Source organism: Amblyraja radiata, chromosome 8, assembly GCF_010909765.2.
Source record: "Amblyraja radiata isolate CabotCenter1 chromosome 8, sAmbRad1.1.pri, whole genome shotgun sequence".
Classification (NCBI taxonomy): domain Eukaryota; kingdom Metazoa; phylum Chordata; class Chondrichthyes; order Rajiformes; family Rajidae; genus Amblyraja; species Amblyraja radiata.
The window spans coordinates 56,920,643-56,942,466 of NC_045963.1; the positions used below are offsets into that span (position 1 = coordinate 56,920,643).

At 45.8% G+C, this 21,824-nt stretch overlaps 1 protein-coding gene and 1 long non-coding RNA gene across 4 annotated transcripts in view; one reads left to right on the top strand and one right to left on the bottom strand.

The window, feature by feature from the left end:
* nhsl1 (NHS like 1) overlaps window positions 1-21,824 on the bottom strand; it is a 233,082-nt gene that overhangs the window by 115,785 nt on the left and 95,473 nt on the right. The window lies entirely within an intron of this gene.
* On the top strand, window positions 1,319-13,859 carry LOC116976260. The gene is made up of 3 exons (XR_004412912.1): window positions 1,319-1,329; window positions 6,277-6,283; window positions 13,669-13,859. It is a non-coding gene; the product is annotated as an uncharacterized LOC116976260 (long non-coding RNA).

A 21,824-nucleotide genomic window follows, 5' to 3' on the forward strand; every position in this document is an offset into this window, starting at 1 on the left:
GGGTGCAGCAGCATCCATGGAGCGAAGGAAATAGGCAATGTTTCGGGCCGAAACCCTTCTTCAGACTTGCTCTAATGTATAGGAAGGAACTGCAGATGCTGGTTTACACTGAAGATAGACACTAAATGCTGGAGTAACTCAGCGGGACAGGCAACATCCCTGCAGAGAAGGAATGGGTGACATTTCGAGTTGATACCCTTCTTCAGACTTCTGAACTACAGGTTTTCTGATATGTCCTTTTCACATGCTCCATGCACCCTTCCATATTGCTAATTTCCCTCTCATCTGAATCTCAGTCTGCAGAATGGTCTTGATCCGAAATGTCACCCATTCCTTCTGTGCAGAGAAGCTGCCTGTCCTGCTGAGTTACTCCAGCATTTTGTGCCCAGCTCTAAGTTTCTCAAGTTTGCTCTCAGGTGATTGAACATGTTATCAGTATGCTGGAGAAGGTGGCGGCTGCAATCCCAGCCATTTCAGGCTGCCACGCTGCCATGTTTTGTTTGTGCTTACAGCTGTGCCTGGAGGTCAGGTCTAATAAAGATCAGTAGTTAAAATAGCAATAAATAGATAGTTGTCAAGTTGAGTTTGTTGTCATGCACAAGTACAGTGAAGTACACAGGGACAATAAAAAATCTTGCTTGCAGCAGCACCACAGGCACATAGACCCAAACAACACACAAAAACATAAACATTAGTTGTACATCAATTCTAAAGACAGTAAAAAGAAAAAATGCTGCAAAAACAAAACAAGACACACGAGCAAAAATACAATGAGAAAACAGGTCCATGATAATACAAGAGGTGGTCGGTAGTGAGCAGTTACCGATGTAAGAGTAGGATTGTGCAGGGCAGTTCAAGAACCTGATGACTGCGAGGAAGTAGCTGCTCCTGAACATGGTGGGACTTTAAGCATCCGTACTTCAGCTTTGGCAGTAGCTAAGGGAAGAGAGCATGGCCCAGATGGTGGGGTCTTAGTTGATATATGCCACTTTCTTGGGGCAGTGCCACATGCAGATGTTTACGATGGGGGGGGGGGGGGGGGGGCGGAAGGAGGAGTGGGGGGGGAAGTTCAAGTTCAAGTGAGTTTATTGTCATGTGTCCCTGTATAGGACAATGAAATTCTTGCTTTGCTTAAGCACACAGAAAATAGTAGGCATTTACTACAAAACAGATAAATATGTCCATATACCATGATATAAATATATACACACATGAATAAATAAACTGGTAAAGTGCAAATAACAGAAAGTGGTTATTAATAATCAGAGTTTTGTCCGAGCCAGGTTTAATAGCCTGATGGCTGTGGGGAAGTAGCTATTCCTGAACCTGGTTGTTGCAGTCTTCAGGCTCCTGTACCTTCTACCTGAAGGTAGCAGGGAGATGAGTGTGTGGCCAGGATGGTGTGGGTCTTTGATGATACTGCCAGCCTTTTTGAGGCAGCGACTACGATAAATCCCCTCGATGGAAGGAAGGTCAGAACCGATGATGGACTGGGCAGTGTTTACTACTCTTTGTAGTCTTTTCCTCACCAGGGCGCTCAAATTGCTGAACCAAGCCACGATGCAACCGGTCAGCATGCTCTCGACTGTGCACCTGTAGAAGTTAGAGAGAGTCTTCCTTGACAATCCGACTCTCCTGTGGAACTGAGCTGAGTCCATCACTCTCTGCAACCTCTGGCTCTTATGCATTGGGATTGACGTACCGAGCCATGAGGCAACCAGACAGGATACTTTCTACAGTACATTACTACAGAACTTTACCTAGTGCAGATAGTTTGTTAGCGTTTCCAATGAGACACCAAATGTCTTTAAATTTAAGAAAGTAGAGGCGCTGGCACATTTTGTTGATGATTATATCTATATGCGATGATAAAGCACAGGAATTCAAAGCTACTAGCCTCGTGGTAAGGGGAAGGAATCAATAACAGGCTGCTTTAACTGTTTTAAGTAGAGCTCAAGGCAGTTAAATTCTGAAGTGCCATCATCATTGTTATGTGGTAAACAGAGCAGACAACTTGCTGCAGTGATAAGCACACCTCGTTCGTGGTAGCCCATGATTCATGTCACACCAAGGGCTCAGCAACTCCCCATTTTAAGGTTCAGATAATGTTGATAAACTGAAGCATTCCTTGCCATATAATGATGTCATGGCACCGACTGAGGTAGCAGGTGTCATTACATGATGGTAAGGAATGTTGCAGTTTGCCCACATCATCTGCTGATTCACTCCCGCGTGTCCTCACCATCGAGTGATCGCTGACACTGCACTCTGGCTACACAGCACAACGGAAACATGGTTTGCTGTAGCGTCTGATAATTAATCAAACATGGAGACATTATGATGGCTGAGTAGGAAGGAACAGCAGATGCTGGTTTGTACTGAAGATAGACACAAAATGCTAGAGTAACTCAGCGGGTCAGAATCGGAAGAAAGGGGGACAAGTGCTGGAATATGGCGCTCAGGTAGAAGATTGATGATGATTTAGATAGATAATAGCGGAGACCAGAAAGGCCAGGCAGCCTGTTCCAGCTCTTACTTTCTATGGTCATGAAACTCATTGCAATCGAAACCTACAACTACTTTAATACAGCTATTAACTTTTTACAACCTCGATGGAACGACTGATCCTCAGGGCTGTCCCTTATCACTGCTCTGCCATCAGCCCCGTGATTTCCCTTTGGGTCCACTTACTGGTTAATACAACAACCACTCTCTAGACCACTCATGTTAACACCCAAACATAATTTTGTTGCCAGTTCTTAAAGATGTTACTCTGTATTATAATACATTTCCCAGTGAAGCAGGTAAGTTTAAAGGGAACGTGGGAACCGGGGCTCAAATGAGCTGAAGGGGTGGGGGGAAAGGGTCATAGTGTGATACAGAATGGAAACAGGCCCTTCCGCCCAACTTGCCCACACTGGCCAACATGTCCCACCTACACTGGTCCCACCTGCCTGCTTATGGCCCATATCCCTCTAAACCTGTCCCATCCCTTTACCTGTCTAAAGGGCCTGTCCCACTAACGCGACTTTTCAGCAACTTTCTTCGACCTTCAAGCTCGAGGGCACTCACCTGAAAAACCTCTAGACGGATCAACCGTCAGCGATGAAACTGCGAGCTGGATCGACTGTCAGCACACACACACACACACACACACACACCGCAAAGGCGGGGGCCAGGGAATGCGGGGGAGCGCTGTCTGAAATTCACACCCGCGATGAACAGGGAGGTAAAAGACGGCTGCACAGTGTATGGTAAGTCCTTTAGAGAGCACGGGGAGAGAAGGTGGGGGGGGGGGAGAAGGAGTGGAAACACTTTTAAGAAGCTAGACAACTTTTAATAAAGTTTAGCGGGCATTTAACATTACTGGTCGGTTTTCCTTGGTTCCAAAAACTCCAATGAGCCAATTAAAATGACCGGTCAGCAAAGGAGATTGCTTATGGCTGCCCTCGACTGCCTAGCGACCCCACTCCACTGCACTACGAGGTCAAAAGAACCATGCCGACCAAATTTTACTTGCGAAAAGATTTTCAGCATGCTGAAAATTTTTCCTCGACCAAACTGAGGCCGCGATTATGCGGGAACTTCCCTCAAGCATGAAGGAGAGTTAAGGGACTGTCCCACCGCGGCAATCTAATCTGCGAGTTTAGACTAGTTTTCCCTCGACTCAAACTCGCAGCATGATCAACACGTGGTCCTAGAAGGTCCTATGAGGTCACTGGTACTCTCCTTCTTGTTTCCACGCGGCCACAGGGAGAATGTACTCTCCTTCAATGTTTCTTAAACGTTGCAACAGAACCTGTCTCAACTACCTCATCCGGCAGCTCGTTCCATACACCCTCCACCCTTTGTGTGATCCGAGTGATTAGAAGGGAAATTGGTCAGACATTACTCGGTGAGTCAGATGTCTATGCGGTATTTTTATCCATTTGCCATTTCCTAACCGTCAGAGCAATAGTCTTTTTAAAAGCTCAATCCCACTCGTTCTTCTCTACATTGCCGACTCCAATATTCACAATTTATCCTAAACTGCTTGACAACTGCCCTGAAGTGAGGACTTTAAAGGAAGCTATCCAATAATCAATTGTTATCTGACAGGGATTGTCCATTTCCATCCAGGGGCATTTCCATTACAAGCACCAGCATTCCAGAACACAAAAGCACCTCATTGATTATTCAACCAACTGCAAAGGGGGGACATTTGGCAGAGTTTTAAATTTATGTCATTTCCCTGAGAAAGCATTTTAGCTGCTACTTTTCCTAATTCCGCCTCACAGTGTGGTGTGGCAACTTCGTAAGATACAATTCAAAATACTATCACCTCAGGCTCCTATTTATTTTCCTATTTTTCCTATTCCTAATCCTATTCCTATTCCTAATAGAATATTTCCTATTTTTTCCTATTTTTTTCCCCTCTCTCCTTAAACCTGTTAGGGTGGTAGAGCTACTGCCTTACAGCACCAGAGACCCGGGTTCGATCCTGACCACAGGTGCTGTCAGTGTGGAGTTTGTATGTTCTCTCTGTGACCTCATGGGTTTGCTCCGGGTGCGCTGGTTTCCTCCTAAATTCCAAAGACGTGCAGTTTTGTGGGTTAATTGGCTTCAATAAATTGTCCCTGGAGACTAGGATAGAACTAGTGTGCAGGGTGATTGTTGGTTAGCATGGGGTCTGTAGGCCGAAGGGCCTGTGTACAAGCTGTATCTCTAAACTAAACTAAACTCTGCCCTCGGATTCTAAATTCCACTATTTGGGGTAACGTTTCTCTGTGCATTCACCCTATCTATTCATTTCATGATTTAAGTCAAGAGAGTCAAAAGTCAAGAGAGAATCAGGAGTGTTTAATTATCAAATGCACCAAGAACAGAATACCACAATTACTACATTCAGGATTTATTCTGGAAGGGCAATCCTGTAAAAAAATGTTCCTTTGTTTGTCCGATGAAACTAACCTGGGAGAGAAACTAACCTGACATAGAACATGATGCCACATGAGACCATTCAGCCCATTGCCACCATGCTGGCAGATCTATTGCATCCTATTCGGCATTCTTTGCAACCTTTGAGTGGTGCTTGCAACAATTGTAAGCGCTATTTAGTCCTATGAGTGTATCTTTCCTTTCTTCAGGGCCAGTAGAGATGGGCAGTTGACAGTGGCAATGCTAGCGATACATACACACCGTACAAACATCTTGAACCCCAGACCAAACCTATGACCATCACCTCAGCATGCCCTTTGCAAGTGACTCCCCTTCCTGTTATGCAACTGTCCAGTGGTTATAATTCGATGTGAATGGTCCCACTGACCTCGGCCAACCTGGGCCGTCAGCTCAATTAAGGGTGGCCAATGGATTGGGAATCCTTGGGTCAACAAATTCAGAGAACTATAAAATTGTTGTAGTGAAAAAAAATTGCAATCACAACCCTTCCCATGATAAGCACATCATCCCGGCTAAATAGCCCAGAAGCACCAGATGCCCACTTCTATAAGCTGATAGCGGCCTTCTCTGGAATTCCCAGAACGACAGCACATGGCACCTGTAGCTATCGGAAAGACCACCTCCAATGAAAATCGCCCCACTGACCTTTAGACAATACAGATACAGCGTGGAAACAGGCCATTCGGCCCATCGGGTCCGCACCGACCAGCGATCCGCGTGCACTAGCATTGCCCCACACACTAGGAACAATTTACAATTTTACCGAAGCTAATCAATCTACAACCTGTATGTCATTGGAGTGCGGGAGGAAACCGGAGCACCCGGAAAAACCCACGCGGCCACAGGGAGAACGTACAGACAGCATCCGTAGTCAGGGTCGAACTGGGGTTTCTGGCGCTGTAAGGCAGAAACTCTACCGCTGAGCCACGGTGTTGCCTGAGGCCCCACTGACCTGGGCCAATCTAGCGTGCCTGCTCTGCAGGAGTTTCAGGATCTTTGGAACCGATTTTGAGATTTACAAACCAGGGTCAGACTGAAAAAATACTCCCAGCTCTGGCCAATCTGAAAAAGTACTTGCCCTGAGATATATCGCTGCATTGTGTTTCAATTTGCCTTGCAGCAAACTGACCTCTGACCCCTATTAACCTGGAAGCTATGCTTGCCTCTGGCCTCTCATTTGTTTTCACTGCACTTGACTAGTGCCATTTTCCTCTTGTCAATCTTACTTTAGTTTATTATTGTCACGTGTACTGAGGTGCAATGAAAAGCTTTTGTCTACACGCTATCCAATCAAAGAAAAGACTACACTTGAAGACATTCAAGCCTTCCATAGTACAGATAAAGGGTACAATAGCGGATTCTCTTCTGGGACCTGCATGCAAAGAGGCGTCATCTTGTATACCTTATTTTATTCTTATTCCATTGGGTGATCCTGAGACGGGAACCAATCTTTCTGTGCTGTTTGTGAAAAGCAGTCACCCTCTGAAATAAATTAATTGATCAACAACTGTGAATGGGGTATTCCAGTCAGAGTCTATTATGTTGGAAAGGGTGCGGAAGATATTCACCAGGACGTTACCTGGACTTGCGGGTTTGAGTTATAGGGAGAGGTTAAATTGATTGGAACATATTTATTTGGAAAGCAGGAGGCTGAGGAATGACCTTATTGGGGTATACAAGATCATAAGGGGCATGGGTGAAGTGAACGCTTAGTCTTTTACACAGAGTTCCAAAACTAGAGGGCATAAGCATGAAGTGAGACGAGGAGATTTAAGAGGAACCTCAAGGGGAATTTTTTTCACTCATGAGGACAGTCCATATTTGTCCAGAGGTTGATCAAATTACAACTTTCATAAAATATTGGGACAGATATATTGACAGGAAAGGTTCAGAGAGATATGGACCAAATGCAAGTAAATGTGTATAGCCCAGAATGCCAACTTGGTCGGCATGGGCGAGGTGGGACGAAAGGCCTGTTTCCGCATTGTATAGCTCAATGACACGCAGAATATTCATGTGAAAGCAATCAGAGCGTTGGTCCATCCATCATACACAGTGAAGGGCCATCATGGTCATCAACTGCATCCCCATCCCCCTCACCTCCTTTCCTCACATGGATCCGAAGAAGCAGCAGTTTGGAGATCAGAGCAAGAGACAGGAAGACGTTATCAGATACATAAACAGGGGCTGCAGTCACAGCGAGAATATGATAGGCCACCGGCGACTGTATTGCAACGTGAAGTGAGCTGAAAGACCTTCAGGGCGAGTGGAAATTGCTGGGGGCAAGGGCAATGGAACAAGGCAACAAGGCAACAGCTGAGGCAGAGTCTGTGTAACACTGGTTGATGCACTGTTTGTAAGTGAGAATTAAAGGTGGAATCCTTCATCAGGGCTCCCAGACTTACGAAAATCTAACTTTATGCAAATTCTCCTATACATTGTTAAAGCATATTTCAAGCCATCAATATAATAACAGTTTCATGGTTTTTATTAATCGGTGAATACAGCATACATTCCATTAATTTAATAATGGGAAGTATAATGTTCAATGAAAAGCAGGACTTATAGCTAGTATATGTGTAGCTATATTACTGGCATTGATTTATTATTGTCACGTGTTTTGAGATGCTGTAAAAAAATGTTTGCATGTTATAACCATATAACCATATAACAATTACAGCACGGAACAGGCCATCTCGGCCCTTCTACTCCGTGCCGAACAAATCACAGCAAATCATACCATACGATGACATCAGGTAGTACAAGAGAGAAAATAAACAGAGTGAAGCTGATTTGCGAGATGGTCTGGGCTACGTCCACAACTTTGGAATTTAGTTCTAGCCGCTAGTTCTATCGTACGCACCACAGACAACTTACAGAAAACCAATTAAGCTACAAACCTGCATGTATTTGGAATGTGGTAAGAACCCGGAGTACCTGAAGAAACCCCACGCTGTTTCAGGGAGAACGTAAAACTCCGTAGTCAGGATTGAACCCGGGTCTCTGGCGCTGTAAGGAAGCAACTCTACCGCTGCACCACTGTGGTCTTCTCCTGGTTCTTCAGAAGAGTAGTTGCCAAAAGAAATTGTGACACTTCCCAATTAGGTGCTTTCTACTGTGCCGCGGTAAAAATTGGTAAGTCGTTGGACACACGGCAAATTTCCTCAGCTTCAGTAGAGTTGTTGGTGTCGTTTCTTGGCCCTCGTATCAGTGTGGTTGGACCAGGACCAAATTGTTCCTGATATTAAAGCCCAGGAACTTGAAGTCAATAACCATCTCCACTTCAGCACCTTTAATGCAGACTGGGACATGTACTCCACCCTGCTTCCTGAAGTCCATGACCAGCTCCTCCGTCTTGCTGAAATTGAGGAGCTGGCAGTGGATGGAGGAAAGCCCCGAGCAGCTGTACCAACACTGTGACTTCCTGTTATTTCATGGAGGGCCGTGTTTGTGCGCAAGCTGCTCTTGGTCAGCACTGACCCCGGAGAATGCACAGGACAACAGTACAAACCTCCACAGGAAAAACACAATGACCTATCATCCGCTCTATGGCAGTGTGGGGGAGGTGAGGGAAAGCTGACACGGATCAATGATTCCCGAGATACCACCACAACAGATGGGATAAAAAAAGGGCTGTCATTCCTTCCCGATCCTGCTTGGAGTCCAGGAAGTGAACAGCTAGAGTTGGTTGCTGTTTGAGAGGGCATAGAGCGTTCCAACTTTACCCGCCTCCCTCCACACCTCCTTTATCTGCATTTGCACCTTTTTCCTGACAAAGTGAAGCTGAAGGTGTATAAAGTCATACGAGGAATAGATCGGGTAGACACTATTGCCCAGCGTAGGGGAAACGAGAACCAGAGGACACAGGTTTAAAGTGAAGGAGGAAAGATTTAATGGAAATCTGAGGGGTTACGTTTGTCACATGAAGGGTGATGAGTGTATGGAACGAGCTGCCAGAGGAGGTAGTTGAGGCAGGGACTATTGCAACATTTAAGAAACATTCAGACAGGTACATGGATAGGACAGGTTTGGAGGGATATGGGCCAAACGCAGGCAGATGGGACTAGTATTGATGGGACATGTTGGTCGGTGTGAGCAAGTTGGGCCGAAGCCAATGAACCTACAAACCCGAACGTCTTTGGAGTGTGGGAGGAAACCGGAGCACCCGGAGAAAACCCAGTCACAGGGAGAACGTACAAACTCCGTATAGACGGCATCCATAGTCAGGGCCAAACCTGGGTCTCTGGCGCCGTAAAGCAGCAAATCTACTGCTGCACCACCCTGTTGCAGCCCTTTACTGACACATTGTTGATGATGCTTCACAGCGACAAAGTGGAGGCTTGGGCTGCAACCCAATGCCTTGTGCTAACATTCCTTGCTTCTTCCCCCTGCTGGCTATTGAAGGCTGAAGATCAAGTCCACCCAAGTCCAAAGAAAGACACAAAAGGCTGGAGTAACTCAGCGGGACAAGCAGCATCTCTGGAAAGAAGGAATGGGAAAAGTCACCCATTCCTTCTCTCCAGAGATGCTGCCTGTCCCGCTGAGTTACTCCAGCATTTTGTGTCCATCTTCAGTTTAAACCAGCATCTGCTACACTACTCCATCCACATCCAACTGATGTGAAGACATCTTGCGTGGGGATCAAGAGGACTCATTTGTTCAATCAGTCCCATCAGTTCAGATCATCGTAGAGTCATACAGCATGGAAACAGGCCCTTCAGCCCATCTTGACCACGTCTACAAAGACGCCCCATCTAATTTCATGTGTAATGAAGTGTGCACCTTTCACACCCACCTGGTCTGCACCACTGCCTAAAGTTACTGGCTGTCCAGGCACGTGGATTTAGCACTGTGGTCAGCTGCTGAGATTGTCACTAATCATGGCTGGTTTGGGGTAATTAACCCAGGCGTGCGCTGCAGGGTGAGCCCTCCACTCCCATCCTGTTTGGCCTCCATAACGTACTGCCTCTCCCCTGGACAGCCCCTCCAGAGTGATGCAGGAAATGCTGCAGACAATTAGCAACCTTTCAGCAGACAGTAATAAGAGAATGTTAGATCACAGCCAGGTTATGAGCACAGAGCACATAATGCACAGAGCAAGGTTGTGGACCTGAATTCTGAGACCAGAGCTGCACTTCCACCAGGAACCACAAGGGGGAGCTTACACACCATTTCGTCAGTCACTGCTACAGACTTGGACTGTGGGAGGAACTCAGCGAGTCAGGCAGCATCTGTGGAGGGAAATGGACGGACGATATATCAGTGTTCAAGAAGGAACTGCAGATGCTGGAGAAACTCAGCGGGTGCAGCAGCATCTATGGAGCGAAGGAAATAGGCGACGTTTCAGGCCGAAACCCTTCTTCAGACGATATATCAGACTGGGCCCCTTCTTCAGACTGACAGAGCGAAGGGGAGACAGCTGGTAGAAAGGGGTGAAGGGACGAGGCTGGGCAAGAACTGGTTTAGTGATAGGTGGATTCAGGTGAGGAGGATAATTGGCAGACGAGTGGAGATACTAAAGGCTGGAGGTGAAATAGGGATAAAAGTGTGCGGATGTGCTGCCGGATAGGGGAGGAAGAGGTGTGAAATCAGAGGGAACAACAGTGGGTGGAAAGGAGCGGTGAGGGGGAAAGAAGAGGAGTGATGAATTGAAAATGGGGTCTGAAGAACAGTCCCAACCCAAAGCACAGGTTCACCAGCTTTTCCGGCACCTTTGGTTTCAGAACTTTTCTGGATCATCCTTTTTTCCCGACCAGAGGTCACGGCTTTGAGGGGCCGAGATAACGGCCCGCAAAGTCGGCAATGGGAACGGATCTGCCGGCAGCTGGGGGCAAATTCGACCCACCGATCGGCGAGGAAGCCCCAATGACTTTGAGTTCGCCGCTTCACACAGCCAGGACGCCACATTTTTGGGGGGACTTCGTCCGGATTAAGGGGGAGGGGGGAAGCAGACGGCCAGTTACCGGAAAATTGGTGGTGAACCTGTATGTCCATATGTCTCCACAGATGCTGCCTGAACCACTGTGTTGCTCCAACAGTTTGTTTTTTGCTCAAGTTTTCAGCATCTGCAGTCTCTTGTGACTCATTCAGTCACACTGTCCAATGTCAGAAGCAGATAGTTACAGTGACTGATAATGAGCCACTCTTCTACAACAGAAACACTCTATCTAAGGATTCTAGGAATTTCTCTTTTTTTTTCGCAATGGAAACTGATAACTGCGTTGTGACTGAGATTAGAGGCAGAAGTCCCCATTGCTCAGGCAACTTATATATAATCACAATATTATAATAATATAATAATATGTTATATATTTTTTTAAGTTTGTACGTTCTCCCCGTGATCTGTGTGGGTTTTCTCCGGGATCTCCGGTTTCTTCCCAGACGTACAGGTTTGGAGGTTAATTGGATTGGTAAAATGGTAAATTATCCTTAGTGTGCAGGATAGTGTTAGTGTGCCATAAGACAATAAAACACTCTTGACATAACCCTGTACTCAACTCATTAAGGACTATATTTTGCTAGTTCTTGCTGTCTCCTCCCCTTCCTCAACCCTCTAGCTGTCTCCTCCCACCCTCCCATCCGCCCGCCCTCGGGCTCCTCCTCCTCCCCTTTTCCTTCCTTCTCCCCCCCACCCTCCATCAGTCTGAAGAAGGGTTTCGGCCCGAAACGTCGCCTATTTCCTTCGCTCCATAGATGCTGCTGCACCCGCTGAGTTTCTCCAGCAATTTTGTGTACCCTCAACTCATTAAACCCGCCTACTAGTAGGGGTAAGAGTGTTGTAAAAACAAGCCTGAAGGCTTTGTGTCTCAATGCAAGGAGCATTTGTAATAAGGTGGATGAGTTGAATGTGCAGATAGTTATTAATGAATATGATATAGTTGGGATCACAGAGACATGGCTCCAGGGTGACCAAGGCTGGGAGCTGAACATCCAGGGATATTCAATATTCAGGAGGGATAGACAGAAAGGAAAAGGAGGTGGGGTAGCATTGCTGGTTAGAGAGGAGATTAACGCAATAGAAAGGAAGGACATTAGCTTGGAGGACGTGGAATCGATATGGGTAGAGCTGCGAAACACTAAGGGGCAGAAAACGCTAGTGGGAGTTGTGTACAGGCCACCTAACAGTAGTAGTGGAGTTGGGGATGGCATCAAACAGGAAATTAGAAATGCGTGCAACAAAGGTAAAACAGTTATAATGGGTGACTTCACACTACATATAGATTGGGTGAATCAAATTGGCAGGGGTGCTGAGGAAGAGGATTTCTTGGAATGTATGCGGGATAGTTTTCTAAACCAACATGTAGAGGAACCAACGAGAGAGCAGGCTATTCTAGACTGGGTATTGAGTAATGAGGAAGGGTTAGTTAGCAGCTTTGTTGTGCGTGGCCCCTTGGGCAAGAGTGACCATATATGGTTGAGTTCTTCATTAGGATGGAGAGTGACATAGTTAATTCAGAAACAAGGGTTTTGAATTTAAAGAAAGGTAACTTTGAGGGTATGAGACGTGAATTGGCCAAGATAGACTGGCAATTGATTCTTAAAGGGTTGACGGTGGATATGCAATGGAAGGCATTTAAAGACTGCATGGATGAACTACAACAATTGTTCATCCCAGTTTGGCAAAAAAATAAATCAGGGAAGGTAGTGCATCCATGGATAACAAGGGAAATCAGGGATAGTATCAAAACAACCTCCACTGTACATGGTGATTATCCCTAATGAGTCGATACTTTCCAGATGCGCTTTACCTACAAACCTATACTTTGGAGTGCGGGAGGAAACCACAGCACCTGGAGAAAACCCACGCGGTCACACAGACAGCACCCATACTCAGGATCAAACCTGGCTCTCTGACGCTGTAAGGCTGCAACTACTTTTTCCCAGGATGGAAAAGTCAAATACTAAAGGGCATAGATCTAAGGTGAGAGGGGGGAATGTTTAAAGGAGATTTATGAGGAACTTTGTTTAACACATAGAGTGGTTGGTACCTTGAATGTGCTGCCAGGGAAAGTTAAAGCAGAGACGATAATACAATATTTAAGAGGCATTTAGACAGATATATGAACAGGCTGGGAATGGAGGTACATAGAATATGTGCAGATTTGATTGGGATCATGTTCAGCATAGACAAGATGGGCCGAAGAGCCTGTTCCTGTACTGTACTATTCCACATTCTAAGTATGACAGGTGCCCTTCGGACAAATATGCCGGGCGTTCCCATGGAGCTGTCTCGATGTCAGTCCAGCTGTTCTCTGAAGTGCTGGCTGCAGAGTGCGTCAGATGGTGATGTGCCAGGTTTTATCCGGAATTTAGTAAAATCTGGAACTACAAATTAAATTCTCCTCGCAGTAACATTGACCTGCAAATAACTGGACTGTCCTTATAATGACGGCACAGCAGTTAGCTTTACTGCCTTGCAGCTCCAGAGATCCTGGTTCAATCCTGATCTCGGTTGCTGTCTGTGTGGAGTTTGCAAACTCTCCCCATGGCCGTATGTGTTTCCTCTGGGTGCTCTCGTTTCCCCCAACATTAGGAAAGTGTGCTGGAAGGTTATTAGGCTGCTACAAATTCGCATCTCAACAACTACCAAAAGGAATCAACAGGGGTGTTAATGGGAATGTGAGGGAGGACATATAGCAATGGAGAGTAGGAATGGGACATGGATTGTTCTGCTCCGATCCAACAGGGAACCAATGGGCCAAATGGCCTCCTGCTGGGTCATAATAAAAGGAAGCTAACTTTGCTCTCTAGTTACTCAGAGAAGGAAACCATTCCCCATTTGGCTTGTTGACGACTCGTTAGATTATAAACTACCTACCAGCCGACTTTCTTCTGGCTTCACAATTTGTATTTCTTTTAGCCTTATCTTGCACATTTTGTCTTTTCACCTCTAGCCTGTGTCCAATGATCTGCCTATCAAATACATAAACCTCGCCAGTATCCACCTATCACTTGTGTAAGCAGGAGGTAGACACTGAAGATAGACACAAAAAGCTGAAGTAACTCAGCGGGACAGGCTGCATCTCTGGAGAGAAGGAATGGGAAATGTCACCCATTCCTTCTCTCCAGAGAGTTACTCCAGCTTTTGGTGTTTAATCACCACTTGTTAGGCTTTGTCTCATAATAATCAGGGTCCCAGCCTGAAACGTCACCTACCCATGTTATCCAGAGATGCTGCCTGACCCGCTGATATACTCCAGCACTTTGTGTATTTTTTTTTAATATGCTGCACTTTGTTTCTTTTCTCTTTTGCACCATCGAATGTGCTCAAGGGTGGTATGATTTGTCTGGATAGCAAACGATGCAAAGTCTTTCCACTGTATCACAGTGTATGTGACATTAATAAACCAATACCACTACTGTTACCAAGACTAACGTTTGTTTTAATGACTTGAACTGAAATTCCACAGCTACCATGGTTTGATCAGAACTCCAGTCTCTGGAACAACATTTCACAATGTCAGCTGATAGTCGGATTAAGATGCTGGAGTAGGCTATTCGTCCTTCGAGCCAGCACTGCCATTCAATATGATCATGGCTGATCATCCAAAATCAGTTCCCCGTTCCTGCTTTTTCCCCATATCCCTTGATTCTGGTAGCCCCAAGAGCTATATCTAATACTCTCTTGAAAACATCCAGTGAATTGGCCTCCACTGCCTTCTGTGGCAGAGAATTCCACAGATTCACAACTCTCTGGGTGAAAAGTTTTTCCTCATCTCAAGTTCCTCAACTTCACCACGATACTATCCTAAACATAAACCAGTCACTAGCTGGACTCAGTTCAAGTTACACAAAGGACTGGTTTCTAACCAAACATTCTAGTCACGATTCTGAAGTTAATATTTGGATATTTAAATATGTTAATAGCGAGGGAGAATGCGTGCAGCATAATTAAACAGACAGCAACTCAGCACACAGGAGTCATAGAGAACAGTTTAATATTTCTCAAACCACTGCCACATGTGCCATTATTTGCAATATTTTGCAGAGAACACGCAACATATCGACCATTTGGCCAAAATGCTTCCTTTGGACTTTGGAGATAAAATGTGGGAACAGCCCCTTCGGCTCACCTAGTTTGTGCCGACCTAGTTCACCCCACCACTGACTCTATCTCACACACTCGGGACAATTTACATTTTTTACTAAAGCCAATTAACCTACAAAGCTGTATGTCTTTGGAGTGTGGGAGGAAACCGGAGCACCCAGAGTAAGCACACATAGTCACAGGGAGAACATAAAAACTGCATATAGACAGCACAAATAGATAGGTTGGAACCCGGACCTCTGGCGCTGTAAGGCCGCTACCGCTGATGCTGCACCACCATGCCAAACTGTTGATGTTCATTCTCCAAGCCTCCCCATAATCTTCATCTCATCTGTTTAACCTTCTATTCCTCATGTATGCACCCAGCTTCCACTCAAAATGCCTGTTCCTAGTGGCACTGCAGTTGGTTACTGCATAGGCAATCCAGGGGCCTCGTCTCATTCCAAAGACCGCAATGTCAAATCCAATGCTGAATTCAGATAGTACTCTGGAATTCAACACGGCAAGTGTCACACCAGGTTTGACATTGCAAAACCAGTCAGGTCATCAAAGCAGTAAATTTACCATCTTCACCTGTACAGGTAGCTCCTAAAAAACGTTGTATTATGTTCCTAAGATACTTGCATTCCTGAGAAACGTCATGCTATAGATAAAAAATTGCGTCAATGGGGAAAGTGATTTAGGGGCAAGAGAGCTTCAGGCTTGCAATAACAATATTATTTTAATCCCACAGGATTTTCAAAAACAATAGATCTTTTTAATAGCTAGAACTTTATACCACTGTACTGAGTAAAAAACCTAAAGGCTGCATGTTACATTGTTTAATAGGGTGACAATAGAAGTGATTGCTTGTCAGTTTTTATGGCCTCCCGCAGTGTAACCGACAGACTATGTTTAAGAGACGATGGTCACATGGAAACAGTTTTTTTAACCCTAGACTGATTTTTTTGTTTCTCGAGCGCTAATCTGCTTGTCAATTTCCAAAGTAACTTTCAAGTGGGTTTTCTAGTTCCCGATCAAAATCGCATTATAAATAATTTGCCATGCATATTACACAGTGTTCCTTAATTCATCCATCACATAATATCCAGTTCAATGGTACTTTATTGTCAGGAGTACCAGAGAAAAATGAAATTCGTTTTTGCATACAGTTCAGCAACAATTCTACTATACATTAGGTAAAATCATATTACGTATAAGAGTGTAAGATAGTAGACCACACTGAGTCAGCACACAAGAGCCCCGATGGTTTCAGGCACCATCTTCAAGGAATTTATGATGAATTAATGTTAATGATACACGCATTATAGCAGAACTACTTGTGTGGGACTCCTGAGCCACGAATGAGTCCCAACTGTTCTCTGAAAAGGGATGTGTGCTAAATGTATAACTACCTCCCGTGCTAGTCTAAATAAATATAGAGTCATACACCGTGTGGAAAATGGCCCTTCGGTCCAAATTGTCTATGCCGACGAACATGTCCTTCTACACTAGTTCCACCTGCCTGCTTTAGCCCACAAACTTCTAAACCTACCTTACCCAGGTACCTCTCTAAATGTTTTTTAAACTTTGTGATAGTACCTGCCTTATCTACCTCTTCAGGCAGATTGTTCCATACACCCACAACTCTTTGTGTAAAAAAGTTATCCCTCAAATTCCCATTAAATCTTTCCCCCTTCACCTTAATCCTATGCCCTCTGGTTCTCGATTCCCCTACTCTGGGCAAAAGACGGTGCGTTTACCTAATCTACTCCTCTCATGATTTTGTACACCTCTATAAGATTACCCCTCATCCTCCTCCGCTCCAAGGAACAGAGTCCTAGTCTGCTCAACCTCTCCCTATAGCTCAGTCCGTCGAGTCTTGGCAACATCCTGGTGAATCTTCTTTGAACCCTTTCAACCTTGATAACATCCTTCCTATAGGATGGTGACCAAAACTGAACATCATATGGTATGCATCTAATCCAGAGTCATTTGGTGCAGTCATCAGTAGCCTCGGAGCTTTCCTGAGGGATAGGGAGGGGTTATACCAACTCCCAGTCCTGTTCGCTTTCGCCAGTGGTTGACAGAAATGCTCCCACTCTACAATGATTCCAAACCACGGCAAACTCACGTCTCGAACATGAGCTCACTGGGCGATTGCATGGTGGGTGGAAAAAGAGATCCAAAGACGCTCAGAGAACCTCCCTGAAAGTTTAGATATTGGCAATACCCGTGGCAACAACAAGGATCATCCTGTCTGGTGTGTCCACATCAATAACGATGCTCCTTGATATGAGGAAGCTAGAAAGGAGGATGTAAGGAGGAAAAGGGAACATCAAAAAATCAAGAACCGTTGATGCTATTGGCATCCCAGCACTTCTATTACCCGTTTGGAAGAAACATTCGAGCCCAGACCAGGTACAAGCAGCCATGTCGATAATTATCGCTAATAGATGTCATGGACATGCTTGAGAATGAGTGACCACAACAGCAACTAAGTTACTGGAGGGCTGGGGACGATGTGCACCCGCTAGGAGGTGACCAGAGCAAGGGGAAGGAAAAGAGCGGGCAGCTTCGATTGAATGAGATGAGGCCACACGTGCTCCAATCCACCAAGCCCAAGATCCAGTTCCACATTATATCAAATGCCACTCTTTATCTGCAGCGCCTGATCATCCGTCCCCCTTTGTTAAGCCCTTTTGTGTTTTTGAAACAGCACCTGCTGCTACAGGAAGCACTGTTTACACAACACATTTTCCATCATATTCTGCAACAGTAAAGCATGCTAATGAGGATCGTGGCACGATAAAACTACAGGGAGCATAACAGTGATGTGAGGTACTCTGCCAAATGTCATCGTCTCAGAATAAGGGTAGGGAATCTTTAGTATCTCAAAAGGGCTGTGGAGGTGCAGGTAGGAGGAGGAGCCATCTTGGGGAGCGGCTGCTAACCAGCAGCCGTCCGTTTACTTCGCTTTTTAAAAAAAAGTTTTTAGTAAGTCCTGTGTTTCGTCCGTTGGAGAAATTGACTTTTTAATGTGGGGGGTAGGGGGCAATTTTACTTCTAGGTCCCTACCTCCCTACCTCTCGGGACGACAGATGGCACAATGGGCTAAGTGTTCGGCTGGCAACCGGAAGGTAGCCGGTTCGAATCCCGCTTGGAGTTCATACTGTCGTTGTGTCCTTGGGCAAGACACTTCACCCACCTTTGCCTGTGTGTGAATGTGTGTGAGTGATTGGTGGTGGTCGGAGGGGCCATAGGCGCAGATTGGCAGCCACGCTTCCGTCAGTCTGCCCCAGGGCAGCTGTGGCTACAGAAGTAGCTTACCACCACCGAGTGTGACTGAGGAGTGAATGAATAATGCGATGTAAAGCGCCTTGAGTATTAGAAAGGCGCTATATAAATCCCATCCATTATTATTATTATTATTACCTGGTTGGTGAGGCAGCTTTTTCTCCGGGCTGCCCGTCGACCCGTCCTCATGGCCTACCAGCGGGCTTGGAGCGCCGTTTCCTGGCGGGGACCGCCCAGCACCTCGGCCTCGGTGGCGGCGCAGCGCTGGGGCGCTGTCGCGGAGCGGAGCGGGCGATGCCTTGCCTGGGTCGCCGCGCTGGATCGACGCGCTGGAGCTCCGATGAGCTGTGTCCGCTGTGTTCGACACCTCCGGGCTCGGGCGGCGCCGATTTCAACATCGGGAGCCTGGGAGCTCCAGGCCGGCACGGCCTTGTCGGCTTTGGAAGCCGCGGTCTCCAGCTAGGAAGCGGCCGTTCCAGGTGGCCCAGCCGCTGAGAGGACTCTCCCGACGCCGGGGCAAGATCACCCGGTGAGAACGGCCAGGAACATCGGGCCTCCGTAGAGGCAATTGCGGTGGCCTCAATAGGCCTGACTTTGGGTGAACTTGGGGTTGGGGACTGGACATTGTGCCTTCCCCCACAGTGGTATCCATTGTGGGGGGATGATTTTTTTTGATTTTTTTTTTGTCTGTAAGTAATCCTGTTAGTCTTTGTCCAAGATGGCTTGCGGAAGGGAGAGTGGACGCTGGCGTGCTTTAGCTGCCGCTGCTCTCTTTTCACATTGTGTTTTTGATTTTTTTGTTTTTGGACTGAATTCTGTTTTTAATTTGTGTTTCTGTGATGTCTTTATTATTTATTTTATTCTGATTATATGTTTTTTATTCCTGTTAATCTCTGTAAGGTGTCCTTGAGATTTCTGAAAGGCGCCCAAAAATAAAATTTATTATTATTATTATTATTAGGTACTGAATGCATTCAAGGCTAGGATGGGCAGACCTTTGGGTATTTAGGAAATCAAGGGATGTGGGGTTAGTGCAGGAAAATGGCGCTGGGGTAAAAGATCATCCATGAATGGAACAAGAAGAAGGGTCCCAACCCGAAACATCACCCATCCATTTTCTCCGGTGATGCTGCCTGACCCACTGAGTTACTCCAACACTTTGTGTCTATCTTCAGTATAAACCAGCATCTGCAGTTCCTTTCTACACTTGGAACAAGAATTACAAGAGGCCCCTGCTTCCTTTTCCACCAAGGAGGAATTCCTTTCCCCTCAATGCTAATATGGCAAGAATCCCACAAGAATCAGACAAGATCCTAAGGACGTGTTTATACAGCAATCCAAAACTTCACAGAAATATTTTGTACGTGCATTGCATTTCCATACATCTTTAAGTACAGCCCAGTTTCTCAAAAGTGCTTTGGTGAGATATGAACTTGTGATCATTAGTCCGGGCCCTTGGATTAATTGTCCATTAACTGAACTGCTACATTACTGTGTGTATGCACCATCAGGTATGCAAGAGGAAAATAGCCAAAGGGGTGGGGGGGGGGGGGGGGGAGGGCAGTATCAAGAGCACTTTGAGATGCATGGTCTAGTGAGAACCTGTCTCTTCAGATATCATTTACCATTGCAGTGCTATGCTTCCTACGGCTCAGTGAGTGATGGATCAGTCATCAAGCTCACTTATCAGGTAGACAACCAAAAATGGCAGCTTCAAACTGTACACAGTGATTAAGTGTCTGAACTGAGTGGAGAGTGTTCCATCATGTAGGTAAACTGTGTCAGCAAATTCTGCTCCTTGGAGTGCAGGTTGACTGACAATGGAGGTGAAAGGCTCAGAGAGAGAGCAAGAGTGCTCTGGGCAGGCTAATTATCAGAGGGTTTTGACCTGTGCATTACCTGCAGACAACTGGAAACATGGGAGTCTGCGGTAGAATAACGTCGTCACATCTCTGTTTGCAAAGTCGTGGTCTGTGACCCAGAGGGAGATCTGATGACAACATCAGCAGCAAAGGATCAGAAGCCTTGGCCAACATGAGCAGCCCTTGCCCACATGTAGGTGGAATCTGACGGGCTAATATCACTTACGGTTGGTCTATCATCCGTCAATGAGCTAATCTTTCACATATAGATGCCTCCAAAGATTCTTGCACAAAACATAATCTTTCTGATGTAGAGTGCCGCACAGTCAGAAGTGTTAAGCCGTGGCAATGAAGTCTCAGGTGTGTACAGAAACAGACACTGGTCCCCTGCTTTGCGTAACCCTGCCCTTTCCCCACGACTCTCAGTCTGAAGAAGGGTCTCGACCGGAAACATCGTCTATTCCTTTTCTCCAGAGATGCTGTCCGATCCGCTGAGTTACTCCAGCTTTTTGTTTATCTTCAGTTTAAACCAGCATTCCTACACCTGTAGAAGACCAGTTATTTATGGTGCTGCAAGGGTGGTTATACCCACTCCCAAGTCAGGTGATGGAAACACGAATCCGCCTTCACTTCACATAACGTTTCCAAAATAGTCAAGAGTTAACGTGGACTCTGCATGGTCTTCCAAGCTGTAACCGCTGATAGTAGAACGTTTTCACACAAAGGGTGGTGGGTGTATGGAATGAGCTGCCGGAGGAGATAGTTGAGGCACGTACCATCGCAATGTTTAAGAAACATTTACATAGGTATATGATTAGGTTAGGTTTAGAGGGATATGGGCCAAACGCAGGCAGGTGGGACTGGTGTAGATGGGACATGTTGGCCGGCGTGGTCAAGTTGGGCCGAAGACTCTCTGATTCTATGACCTGATAGTAAACAGTTCACATTTATACATTCAGAGCAACAGGATCTCCCAAAGCCTCAGGATGTTCTGCAACTTTTCACAGCCAATACATTACATTTTGTAGCACAGTTGCTGCAGGAATGTTGCAGCCATGTCATCCAGCACTGAGAGGCAGCATCAACTAGTCAGAAACCAGTTGCGAGGAAATTGCCCCAAGTTGTTTGTGCCTCGCGTGCAATATTTAGAGCGACCTTGTGTTGATTTCTCTTCTGCCGCTTGGTTTCACCCATGTTAATGGCACTGTATTTCAGAAGTCGAGTTCTCTGTGTAAGTGCTAGCACATGGCAGATTTAGTATATTCTAAATTATAGTGTATACAGGACAAATTTCTACCCTGGCATGTTGTAATGGCTTAATAACATGTTGAAACATTATTACTGTGTGGAATTTGACAGGCTATTATCATTTACTAATGCTTTATTATCCGTCAATGAGCTGCTCTCTCCAAATAAATGTCTCCAAAAGATTCTTGCACTAAACATAATCATTCAAACATGGAGGAGAGCCGCTCAATCCAAAGTGCCAAGCAGTGGCAATAAAATCTCAGGTGTGAACAGAAACAGACACTTGTCCCCTGTTTTGTGCTAACCCTGTAACAGACTAGTTATCATGGTGTTCCTGGTCTTTCAGTCCAAACACTGGTAGGTAAGGGAACTTCCTGAGATAGGCATAAAATGCTGCAGTAACTCAGCGGGTCAGGAAGCATCTCTGGATAAAAGGAATAGGTGACGTTTCA